A 13,494-nucleotide genomic window follows, 5' to 3' on the forward strand; every position below is an offset into this window, starting at 1 on the left:
GTCTGCTCTGGATTCCTGCCCCACCATTTATCAAGTGTGTGGCTTTGAGGAAGTCACTTTGACTCTCAAAAGCATCCATTCCCTCATATTAAAATGAGGACAGTAACAATTCCTCTCAGAGAGGCTAAATGTAAGATCACCAGCACACAGTAGGTAAATATAAATGTTTTTGTCATATGTTCCACCATTTTTAAAATAAATTTCATGGCCTTCTCATATATTACACATACACATTATTCATTTAAAATAAACAAAATCTGGGCACCTGGGTGGCTCAGTTGGTTAAGCAACTGCCTTCGGCTCAGGTCATGATCCCGGAGTCCCGGGATCGAGTCCTGCATCGGGCTCCCTGCTCGGCGAGGAGCCTGCTTCTCCCTCTGGCCCTCCCCCCTCTCATGTGCTCTCTCTCTCATTCTCGCTCTCTCAAATAAATAAATAAATCTTTAAAAAATAAAATAAAATAAACAAAATTAAATAAAATATTTATTCGCCAGAAAAAAGACAAAAGTAACATATGAAGGAGAAATTTATGATATAATGAAGAACAAATTTTAATAGTTTAACCTGAGAGAAGCTAAAGTTTTTTTTTTTCTTCTTTTTGGATAATAGTGTTGTTGGTATGGAGACAAAGAAATGCTGTAATTTACAGCTTTAGCCTGTTATTCTGTATTAGGTTAGTAATGCTGTGGTTTGCCATTTTAATATTTTTATTTCATAGCTGTCTTTAATAACTAAAATGTGAGACGCTGAGGACATACAAACATTTTATTAGTACACATCCTAATAGCATCTCCCCATTCTCTTGACAAACAAACAATATCTTTATATATCCACTGCATTTCAGAGTTCATCATCTTCAGGAAGCTTTCCGCAATTATACTCACCCACAGTATCAGCCACTAGACACATAAATTTCCAACTTTATTTAAAAAACTAACATAAAGTATATGCCTTTCATAAAAGTAAGCAAAAAGTTAGTAAATAAAAAACATGAGGGGTTCCTGGGTGGCTCAGTTGGTTAAGCATCTGCCTTTGGCTCAGGTCATGATCCCAGCGTCCTGGGACTGAGGCGTGCTTTGCTCAGGGAGCAGTCCGCTTCTCCTTTTCCCTCTGCCCCTCACCTAGCTCGTGCTCTCTCTCTCTAGCTCTCGCTCTTTTTCTCTCAAATAAATAAGTAAGATCTTAAAAAAAAATAGGGAACTTAATAAATTAAAAAAGAAAAAAAAAAGTGCTACAGAGAAGACAGTTGAATTTTCTCTTTGACTGACTAGCCCAGCAGATATAGAGAGGAAGCAGGTCAAAAGAGATTAAAGGGACTAACATTTCTTGAGCAACCACTAAATGCCAAGCCATTTTTTTTTAAATAGAGGGCATTTCATTTCAGTATTGCCACTCACCAGTAAGGTATCATTTTCCTCCGTCTCCCTTTTAAAGATGTCAAACCTGAGTGTTAGTGAGATTAAGTAGATCAAGGTGTTAAGCTTTAAATTGTGGAACTTTGGGTCAAACCCAAAACTCTCTGACCTTGGTGAATCTGAAGTACAATCTATTTTACTACAATGAAAAGTGGTTGTAGGATAAATAATATGTCACTAATATAGGACTTACAGATAGTCATACTTCCTAACTATTACTGTTTTATGTGGGGAAAAAAGCATGAATAAATAGATCTTAGCAACACATTACTGAGAACAAATTATTGATCAGATTTTAATGGATCTAATATTCATTCTTGTTTTTTTTCCACAGGAAATTTTGCATCACTTAGAAAACCACTCCACTATGTTTCACCATTTTGTAATTATTTTTTCTACCTTATTTGTCTTAGGTTATGGGATAGAATTTATGGTCTTTTTATATGTTTATATAACCTCAATATTAGAGATAAATGAAGTATGTTAATATATTAGAGATTACACCATAAATATTTGACCATATGATTATACTAACACAGTTTTTCTGTAAAATATTTTATAGTGATTTATATCCTCATGTTTTCAGGCAATAATATTGTATGTGACAAATGTCACAATAATTTCTATGAGTACAGGTTTATTTTTTTGATTATTTGATGAAGATTATAATCTTCATCCCACTGATATATAAAGGCTAACTAAGACATTTCAAGCCTGTAGTCAGTGGACGAACACTGAGAGAAGAAGACCCAAGGAACATTATCACAGTAATTGTTTCAACACCAAAACCACATCAGAATACCTACCAAAGCTATATCCTGCCTGAGACACAAGAGGTGTGACTGATATCAGATCCACATCCAGTTTCAACCAGATGATATTTCTAAAGATCTTTAATGCTTTCAGAAGGGAAAGAAAAGTAAAATAACAAAAAAATTCAGCTACCTTCTGAGGAAACATATCTGACTGATTTCAGACTTCTTATCTGCAAAACTCCATTCTGAAATGTAATGGAACATTGGCTTCAAAGCTGAATGAATAAAAACTCACAAACCAAGCCTAAAAATTAGTGAGGTGTGAAAGCCAACTAAAGACAAATTCACCACTAAAACATTTAGATGTGCATATATATCCAAATAAAAAAAAAACTTAAATTATTTCAAAAGAATGAAAAAGTAATTAAAGAAAGAGGATGAAGTAAGAAACAAGATATCATTTTTGGAGAATTATCCAGATGAAGTAAAGAAGTATTAGTAAAATCTTGATTCTTAGTAGAGCCTTATTTAAGCAATAATATTTTAATTATCTCAATGTGTAATCGCATATTGCAATTACAGTAAATAATAATCACACAACCATATTTAAATATTGTTTATATTCAATATTTAGAATCAAGCTTTAGTAAAAAATATCACTGAATTGGATAACTAACACAAAGTAAATAAAATTTGACAATGCAAAATATTAATATATGTAACAAACTTTGAGTTAAGAATAACTAGCTCAAGAGAAGAATAATTTCCTTGCCCTAAATAGATGTCTTCTGGATTCCATAATACTGACAAAATTTCCAGTATATGAGATGTCAGAAAACTTGGAACACTCATGTATTGCAAAATAAAATAGCCTATTCAATTTTAAAATTGAAAAGTCTTTAATATTTTAAACATTTTAACCTGTCAACCCCACTAAAGTACAAGTAATTTTATTATCACCTTTCATTATTTATTTTTTAATGATTAAAAATAAACAGGAGTTGAGATCTCACTATAGACCAGGTACTGTCCTAAGTCCTATATGTGTACAAACTCATTTAACCTTGATATCAGAACTTGAAACAGGTATTATAATTTCCTTATATTGGGAATGAGGTCATGGTGCTATAGATAAGGTCTTAAGACTTGTTCATTAAGAATTTGAGGGGCGCTGGGTGGCTCAGTCATTAAGTGTCTGCCTTTGGCTCAGGTCATGATCTCAGGGTCCTGGGATGGAGCCCTTGCATCAGGCTTCTTGCTCAGCAGGAAGCCTGCTTCTCCCTCTCCCACTCCCCCTGCTTGTGTTCCCTCTTTTGCTGTCTCTCTCTCTCTCTGTCAAATAAATAAATAAAGTCTTTTAAAAAATGCTTGTTCATTAAGAATTTGATATTAGAGCAAAAAACCTAAACGAGATGAACGAAGTTATTTATGTGATATCTGTGAGGAAATATTTCTTTTTTTTTTTTTAAAGATTTTATTTACTTGACAGAGAGAGACACAGCGAGCAAGAGAACACAAGCAGGGGGAGTGGGAGAGGGAGAAGCAGGCTTCCTCTGCAGCAGGGGCCGGATGCGGGGCTCGATCCCAGGACCCTAGGACCATGACCTGAGCCAAAGGCAGACGCTTAACAACTGAGCCACCCAGGTGCCTCTGTGAGGAAATATTTCTAAGCAGAAGGAAAAGCTAGACTACAGGCCTCTAACTGGTGAAATCTTCTTGACATACATAAATAGGCAAAATATCATTCTTTGTTTAGAGTGTGTACCTTTAGGCTTTTGCTATTTAAAAATGGGTCCGGGGGCGCCTGGGTGGCTCAATGGGTTAAGCATCTGCCTTTGGCTTGGGTCAGGGTCATGATGCCAAGGTCTGGGATCAAGCCCCATGACAGGCTCCCTGCTTAGCCAGGGGGGAAGCAGCTTCCCCCTCCCTGCCCCCACTCACAGCTCAAGCGCGCTCTCTCTCAGATAAATAAATAAATAAATAAAATCAGTTTTTTTTAATGGGTCCACTGCAGGGATTTGGAAAGAGTTGCGACATGGCTTTGATATTTATTTTGATAAACACCATTCTTGCAGCTGCATTGAAAATAGAACATCGAGAGGCAAAGACCTCACTAAGGAACTAATACATTAATCCAGATGGGAGAGGAAGGTAGTTCAGAACTGGGTGACAGAGGTTAAATATTTGAATTCTAGGTATATTTTAAAGAACAGAGCTAAAAGAAATTGCTGTTGGATTGGCTGTGGGGTGTGACAAGAAATGTCTAATGAGACTTCAAGGATTTTGGTCTCAGGAACTAAATAAGGATGGAGTTGTCACTTATTCAGATGGGGAGTCTGGGTAGAGCAGGTTTGGGGAGGAAGCATAAAACAATTTTTTGCTAAGTTAATATATATCTACATAGCATGCAGTTGTAGATAAAAATGAAATCTGGCATAGAAGTAGAAATACTAATGTCTTATCTCAGCATTTCCTGATGCGTTGGTCTGTGTCCTCTGTGATGATGTTGGCTCAAACTAAGGTGATAGAAATGGGGAGAGAACGGGAAAAATATTTAGAAGATATAATGTATGGTTGATGCTAAGGGGAGAATTAGAGAATGAAGGAGAAATGGGAAATTGCAAGTTACTTTGTTTAAGAAAGATATTCATGGAGGGCGCCTGGGTGGCTCAGTTGGTTAAGCGACTGCCTTCTGCTCAGGTCATGATCCCGGAGTCCTGGGATGGAGTCCCGCGTCAGGCTCCTGGCTCAGCGGGGAGCCTGCTTCTCCTTCCGACCTTCTCCCCTCTCATGCTGTTTCTCTCTCTCAAATAAATAAATAAAATCTTTAAAAAAAAAAAAGAGAGAAAGATATTCATGGAAAGTTTGTAAATTATCACAAAATCTTTATACTGAAATCAAATTATATTGTTTTTATTGCTTTTTTCAAATTTTGACTCAAAAAATAATTTTGGTATCATAAGATGTTCCTAGATTTCCTTACTGACTTATAAAACAGCATGTCTTACTTATGCTCCCCTCACAGAAAATTTATACTACTTGTTTTACAGTATTCTGAGTAAAGGAGTCAGTGACTCATATTATTCTCTAAATCAGATACTTTCATTTTTAACAATAGAATAACAATATAATTTATAAAATGTTGTGATAAAGAGGTCCAAAATCTAACATTGAACATAAAAATAATTTAAACTGTATTAATCATTACATATTAAATACTAATATTTGAATAGAATAAAACGAAAGTAAGACTAAAAGACCAAAGTGTCAAAATACAAATGATGTTTAGATAAATATTTTTCTAATGGATTCTGTGTTCTAGCTCAATCTCACCCCAACCTCCTCAAAGCTGGACTTTCTGATTGCCTTGGCTGAAAAGCTACAAACGGCCTTCCCCCATTTCCATAGCAGTTTAGGTTTCAAATGGGATTTTCAAGAGGCTTGTACCCAAAACAAGTTAAGCGTAGAGTGAGAGTTTGGATAAGAATAATGACTTTCTGGTACATATTTTATAGAGTCAAGGCAGCTCTGTATAGATGAGCTTCCGGATTTGGTAACTTCCTGAGATGCCACCAGTTTTTTAACAGAGACAATGTGATCCCTGCTAGTTTAGTGTCTGGTCTTCTAACCATTAGAACCTTTTCCCAAGGTTCTTTACATGGTATGTTGTAAATTATACAGGTCGCATGTGAATACTTGCTCCTAAAAATTAAGAGTGCTAAAATGTCCTCACATGTCAAAATATGGGATTTTAGGATGTAAAAGATACTGAAAAATGACTTCCAAAACTACTGAATAATATACATTATTACCAACCACATATGAATATACACATATTACTATACCCAACTTGCTATATTGGTAATATCTTGAAAATGATAGAGCCAGGACTGATATGGGTAGTCAACCAATCCAGGAACTCAAGTTACCTAGAATGATTGCATGAAAGACTTATTTTGCTTACATTTATTTTCTCTGAATTTGGAATTTCTATTGGATTTTTATTGGATAGTTTATAATCTCCATAAGGATTTTAAGCCATGGTATTTTTCCATTCTTATTTTTTCATCAATACAATCTTGTCTCATACTAATCTTATAGGGAACCCAGTACATTCTGGTCTCCTGATGTAATCATTCTATTCCTCCTACCACCTGATCTAATTTTGATTTATTTCTTCATATAATTTCTAGTATTTCAATGGGAGTTTTAGTAGGAAGAACATTAGACTTTTGTGATCTTAATCCAAGTTTCTGTTTTTTTATGGTTTCTACTAATTTATAACTTTTTATCATTATGATATATAGTGCAAAATATATTTTATAAAGATAAATGCTATATTTAGATCATTCAGTATTTGTAGCATTAAGTTTTACTTTCTCAGACACATTTTTCTGATGATTTTTTTTGTTTTGATTTGCTACTATTCTGTTGATTGCTTATTTTCAAACACTTTATTACCTTTTTTCTTAATTTTTAGAGGTTTTTTTTGTTAGTTTCAAAGGTAGAATTTAGTGTTTTATCAGTTGCATATAACACTCAGTTCTCATTACTTTTTGTAATTTTTTTCTCATACAATGTATAACCTTTTTTAAAGACAGAATTTGGGATTACTCTTATTTTTAAGGTTACTCAATTAATGTTCTTTGTCTTTGCAAAGGCAATCTATGTTTGTTATATTCCTATTTTAATTTTCAACTAAATTAAAATATATATTTATATTGCAAATTAAGAATTAATACTTATATTTCACATCTTACACAGGAGATCATATATGCTGCCACTTTATGGCTTTACCATATTGGAAGGATTTTTGAATATATACAATTTCCCACTAAGAGAGTATTATATGCTGTCATACTGGGATGGCAGGAAAGAGGCTCATGAAAATCCAAGAGAGGGTTATCCGATGTTATGTCACTAGAAAAAAAGCACAGTTTTTATATATTTGGGCATAAACTAACAGTAAACTTAATTATCATTTTTTATATTAACTCATTTAATTCATCCAATAGCCCTTAAGGATGAAAGTGTGTATCTCCATTTAACAAATGATGAATGGAGAGACTGGGTGAATAGTCAAGAGCACACAGGAAGCTGAAATAGCCAGGATTCAACCTAGGGTCCATGTGGGACACTACTAAGCTACTCTGACTTTCAGTAGAGTGACAGTGTTTGGTCTAGGAAATGATGTTTTAAGTAATATGGATGAGCTTCTGCCATGAAAGCTTATGACTAGTGTCTGAACTCCTCAGAATCCATAATTACTAATGTCTGTGTTCTTAATTATGTTTTATGGTTAAGACAGTCAATTATCTGATATCTACATAGGTGAATATATACTAAATATATATTCACTTCATATTTCAAAAGTTTGCCTAAGCTCTTGGACTTTTACATCATATTTCACTTTTGCTACTTCTTAAATATATTGAAGTTTTCCATTTTTAGTGAGTTATGATCCTTGAGTCATTTGTTATTACACCATTAATCTAGTATGTGTTGTTTTGTTGATGTGAAAAATCTTTAACTTAATAATGTATTAGGTAAAATTTATTTTCTCAGGTATAGTGTTCTTTTTATTTCTCCTGACATTAACTTAATATGTCATACTGAAACTTTGTGTTGTAAATGGAGCAATACTTATTGTGATTTTGGTAAACTTAAACACCCTGATATAAACCAAAATGATGATTGTATAAATTAGAATTGAAGTGAGAGAGTAGGATGATTTGTGTATAAAACACTAGTGATATACAATTACTCGCTCACAATAGGTATGCTCTGTCTTTCTATACATTCATTTATCATTGAGAAATTATCTTTATCAACACAACACATCAGACTTTAAGTATTCAAGTAATTTATGATGCTTAGAATTACATTCATTGGCAGACTATTTTTGCAAGTTTAAACAGATGGTTTTATATAAGATATTTTTATGAAGACAGAGAATAAATAGAAATAGAAATAAGTTCTTTATGGCCAGATTGTCTTTCACTGAATTTCTGCGAACTCAAGCATATTGAGTGTATTTCTCTCTGAAGTTCTATTTCATAACTTATAAATGTGTGTATGTCAGTTTCAAAGACTGCAGTTGCATTGCACATTTTAAAAAGTTGAATTTTTTCATGATAACCTATTTGTTAACACATTTTCCATGAATTTTCAGGATAATTACTCTGTTAAAGATAGATTGAAAGAATTCCCCTTGAGGGGGTGGGAATCTCTGCACAAGGCTTACTTTCCATAACTGAATTGTAGGTTTTGCTAGGAAAATGAATATTCTAAACCTTCTGCCTTCAGTTCTATAAAGCATCTAGATGTAACCTGTAGGCAAATTAGATGAGTGAAATGTTATCAAAAAATGAGAAAATTAAAAAAATGAGAAAATTTATGAAAGAATATGAAATTATCACACTTTATATAATTAAACCAAGAAAATTAAGGTCATATCTATGCTATAGTTAAACAGATAACTTTACAAAGTTACAATCTTACTCATCTCTGAAATATAAGAATTAAGCTAGGGGCACCTGGGTGGCTCAGTTGGTTAAGTGACCAATTCTCGGTTTAGGCTCAAGTCATGATCTCAGGGTCCTAGTATCCAGCCCTGTGTTGGGCCTCATGCTCAGCACAGAGTCTGTTGGAGATTCTCTCCCTCTCTCTATGCCCTTCTCCCCCACTCTCTCTCTCCCTCTGACTCTCTGAATAAATAAATATCTTAAAAAAAACCCTTTCCACCTAAAAGATTTAGAAAAAATAATTAAACTAGAAGATATTAAATTATTTTCCAGCTTTGATATCCTGTGATTCCTAAGAAACTAGTAAGTTTATAGAAAACTTATTTGTTTGTTGGGAAGAACTCACCCTCCCTTATGAAATCCTTCACCAAATATTTTTAAAGTAAGTGTTGCATAATATTTCCAAAAACATGCTTAGAAATATTGATCTCATATAAAAATAATTGAAGCATAATGATAAAAAGCTTTATTCATAAAAAGCGTAACTTTGTGATAAAATAGAAACCCCAAAGTTTTTATGCAATGTCCACATGTAAATAAGAATAACATAAATAACTTAATGTATGGAAATGTTTTACATTTCTATCATCTATTCAGTATAAAAAGCTCTTTTATACATCAATCTGATAAGAAAAATGTGAAGACAAACACACAAACACGAGAAAACATTTTTGCAGGTTTTATGTATAACTTTGATTTCTGTTAGTATACAGTCAGAGGGAAATGTCTATGTATGTGCCTGTTACTGTATTTTTTTTTTCTCAAAGAGTACAGCATATCTTTTAATTATAATGGTTGTTCCCATAAGTTCAAAAACTTAACAAACAACTGGTGAATAGAAAAAATTTAAGTCATCTTAGGTAGCACTGGGCTTAAGGGGACCAGAAGGGTATGTTATTGGGTTACAGGCAAGTTATTGTGATAAGAAACATTATTTTTTGTGTTAAAATCATCAATCATGGTGTTTACAGGAGGATCCCTAAAATGCCTAACTATGTATAAGACAAGGGTAGTACTAGGATTTCAAGTAAACCCTCAGAATGAGGCAGGGGTCCCAATATTTTTATTCTAATTTGACAACAAGGATTCTGTTAAATCATCTAGTGTCCTTTAAACTCCTAAAATTAATTTTGTTCTATTTCATGTATTTTTAGATGTTTCCAATCGATGAAGACTTTTAAGCATTTAGATTTAATGTATAAATTATTATAGTTCAGTTTTTTTCCTTTTAAAATCTTTTTTGTTATTATTTCCATGTGGCTGAATAAAACATGGGATAATATAAACTTATAGATCAATTTAAACAATATAGCTGCAAACCACTTAGAAAGCATTTATACTCATGAAGCTCTGTCATGTAATGTACTAAGACAAGTTGATATGAACCATGACTTCTATATGCTTTTCCAGGAAAGTCTCACAATTGATTGGAAAAAATGTATGATTTGTTTATAAATAAACACTAAATATTTGTGGATTTTCAGAATTGTTTATTTAGAGAAGAGGAAAATATGGACAGTTCAGAAATATTCACGATTGGAATGTTACCATGTATGGACATTTATTGGGGCTGGAACACGTGACATTTAAATATGTTCTTTATCTAAAAAAAAAAGGTCATTATCCAAATGTGTGATATATTCTGAAAAAACAAAACATGATGGTAAACAAAATTACATTCCTGAATATGGAGCACTTTTTAGTTTGAAAAACTTCTGAGGCCTCAGGATATATTAATTTTGGATAAAATATTTGATTAAGGGAATAATATATGCAAATAATTGCATGTTTAGAACATCTCACTTTACCTCATGTAAGAACTATCTTCATGAAAGCTGACAAAAAAGTAAAATTTGCTGAGTACAAATGCCAAATGAGGGTTTTAGAGTTCACTCTTGAAAGAAGGCTGAAAAAGAATTATTAATTTATTAAAATCATAAGATGCTAATTAAGCAGAAAACAATACAGGCTTACAGTCCATATTGAAATTTGGAAAAACTGAGAATGCAGTACATAGTACATAATAAATTATGTAAACTTCTGCCACTCTTCATCTCTCTCATAAATTAAAAATAAAAAAGTAATGTTTGTATTATGATTAGTGTTATAAATGGGAAAAATTTGGTTATTGTAGGAAATCAAGGTAGATAAATGAATAAGGTCACTAAAAACTTTATCATAAAAACATAAATATTAAATAATAAAAATTTGTAAAATTTTGAATTTACTTTCCCGAGGACACTAGTGTATTATACCTTTTTTTTTTTTTTAGATTTTATTTATTTATTTGACAGAGAGGGAGATAGTGAGAGCAGGAACACAAGCAGGGGGAGTGGGAGAGGGAGAAGCAGGCTTCCCGCTGAGCAGGGAGCCCGATGTGGGGCTTGATCCCAGGATCCTGGGATCTTGACCTGAGCCGAAGGCAGACGCTTAAAGACTGAGCCACCCAGGCGCCCCTAGTGTACTATATCTAAACCAGAATTGTTGAATCATGTAGGTTCAAACCAGCATTAATGATCTTGTAGGATAAACAAGTTAAATTAAAGATATTTATGAAAAGAAATTCTAATATCTTGCTGCTGATTTGTAATAACATCAGGTCAGGTATATAAAATATGTTGTAGTTAATACAAAGAGATTTTGGAGATCAACACATTTTAATACCAAAATTCTTCCCAAAAAATTATATGAATGTGGCATCTCTACTGTTAGAGCAGTTAAGCTCCAAATTCATACATATTGCCTGACATGAATATGGTATAAGGAATAAAAACACCATCCAACGATATTATGTGACAAACATTTGTAATATAAGAGTCTTCTATGCCACTGATTTTTTTTTTTAATCCAACCATGCAAGGAATTCTGAGAAGTAGGTCACTGTCTAAGCACAAGGAGAATTGTATATAGTAGAGCTTTAACCAGCACAGCATTTCATTCAAGAAGACTACTTCAAGACTTCATTTAAAATTATCAGGGGCACATTATCTGGGTACACAAGAAGAAGCAATTATTGATTTAATTAGCTGGCATTCACCACATCGCCCTTTTTCTCTTTGTTCGATTGCCAGGCAATTTTCTACAATCATTAAGCAAGGGAACTATAATTCCTCAATGACCTAATCTACAGCTCCTTTTTATCACATTGGAATATTTTAAAGTTATTTATGACTGTCCTCAATATGAACTAAGTCCATTGGGCAGAAAACATTTCAGGTTTAAAAATTCAGTAGTCATTGCCATATTCTAAATCTTAATTATATTTAATAATCTATTTTATTTTATTTTAGATAGATATTTGCCATGAAATTAGATTTAAGAATATTTGATTAAAAGCGAATGTATATGATTTCTTTTACAATTTGTTAAGATTCTGCAAATAATTCATATAGCTTTTGCATGTATACATGTATAAGAGTGAAAATGTGGAACTTAATCTTTAAAAGTGAAGGAACTTTGGCCTGTAACTTACTGAAAACGAAATATAGACAAATAGACTTCCAAGATGTTTTTACAAACTCCAGCAGATAGTCAAGTGAAATTCTTTGCCACAATGTTAACCATTGATTTAGGTGAATTCTTTAAATTTGAATCTGTGAAATTTGAACTTCCTACTCTGGCATTAGAAAACAAAGGTTAAAAAGCATAAAATTATTTCTTCTGTGAGGCCACAGTTAATACAGGTGTCTGTGGTGCAAGGATACCCTGTGGAGGATTTAGAAGCAGTAAAAATGATGTTTCAGATTAAATAATTCATAAAGCAGGTATTGGGTCATCAACTGTTATGTGGGTAATTCCCTGGGTGATAAGGGGTCTGGTCCATGTAGCCAGTGCTATAATTTGTACCTCTTTATGCCTCATGGTCCATGAATATTTTTTACAATGTCTCTAACACATAGAGACTACCGTCTGGAATCCCATAGTGCTATAAGAGCACAACTCTTGTTACATCCATGATCTTTCAGTGGCTAGAATGTTCTTATTAGAGGATCGACTCTATATCCCAGTAAGTGCTTCTTCTCCACTGCCCCAAATTAAAGAGCATGTCTCTTTCCAGTCCTGCTCACTCTCCAGTCCACTCTTCAATCACAAGTCTCGGAAACCACAATTCTAATCCTGCTAATCATCCTGGAAGTTCAAATCATAGCCCAACTTGCTGATATGATGCTTTAGACTCTGATCATCTTTACAGCAGTAATGAGCAACATTGTGAGTTTCTTTGAGCTTTAAACCAAAACAGAATAAAGGGTCAGTAGAAGTGAGAAGAGTATAAAAATATATATACTCCATCTAAAAAACAGTCAGGTTTTTGTTACAATAAGTTATATGATAGTCAAATATAAGAGTTGATGAATACCACTTAATAACACTACTGTTAACAGTCTGTATCAAATAGTTGGCAGTTATATATCCAAGTGGTGTGTGATTTTTGCAGTTTTAATTTCTGAGTAATACACTAATTATTTCTGTTGTAAGAGGTTCAAACAATCTAGAAATATATCAAGATAAACATGAAAGTCCCTTTTTCAGTGACTTCTCTTCCACTGCCTCCTCTTTTACCCCAGGGGTGATTACTATGAACTCTGGTATCTGTGCATTTTTGCTATCCGGTTGCAATGTGTTTATTACTGAAGGAAAGAAAGAAAAAAAAAGAAGAAAGAGAGAGAGAAAGAGAGAAGAAAGCAAGGAAGAAAGAAAGAAAAGAAAGAAAGAAGAAAGAAAGAAAGAAAGAAAGAAAGAAAGAAAGAAAGAAAGAGAAAGAAAGAAAGAAAGAAAGAAAGAAAGAAAGAAAGAAACAAA

This window comes from Callorhinus ursinus, unplaced genomic scaffold (assembly GCF_003265705.2).
Source record: "Callorhinus ursinus isolate GAN/ISIS: 27379988/994484 unplaced genomic scaffold, GSC_fseal_2.0 scaffold4, whole genome shotgun sequence".
In the NCBI taxonomy this organism is placed as follows: Eukaryota; Metazoa; Chordata; class Mammalia; order Carnivora; family Otariidae; genus Callorhinus; species Callorhinus ursinus.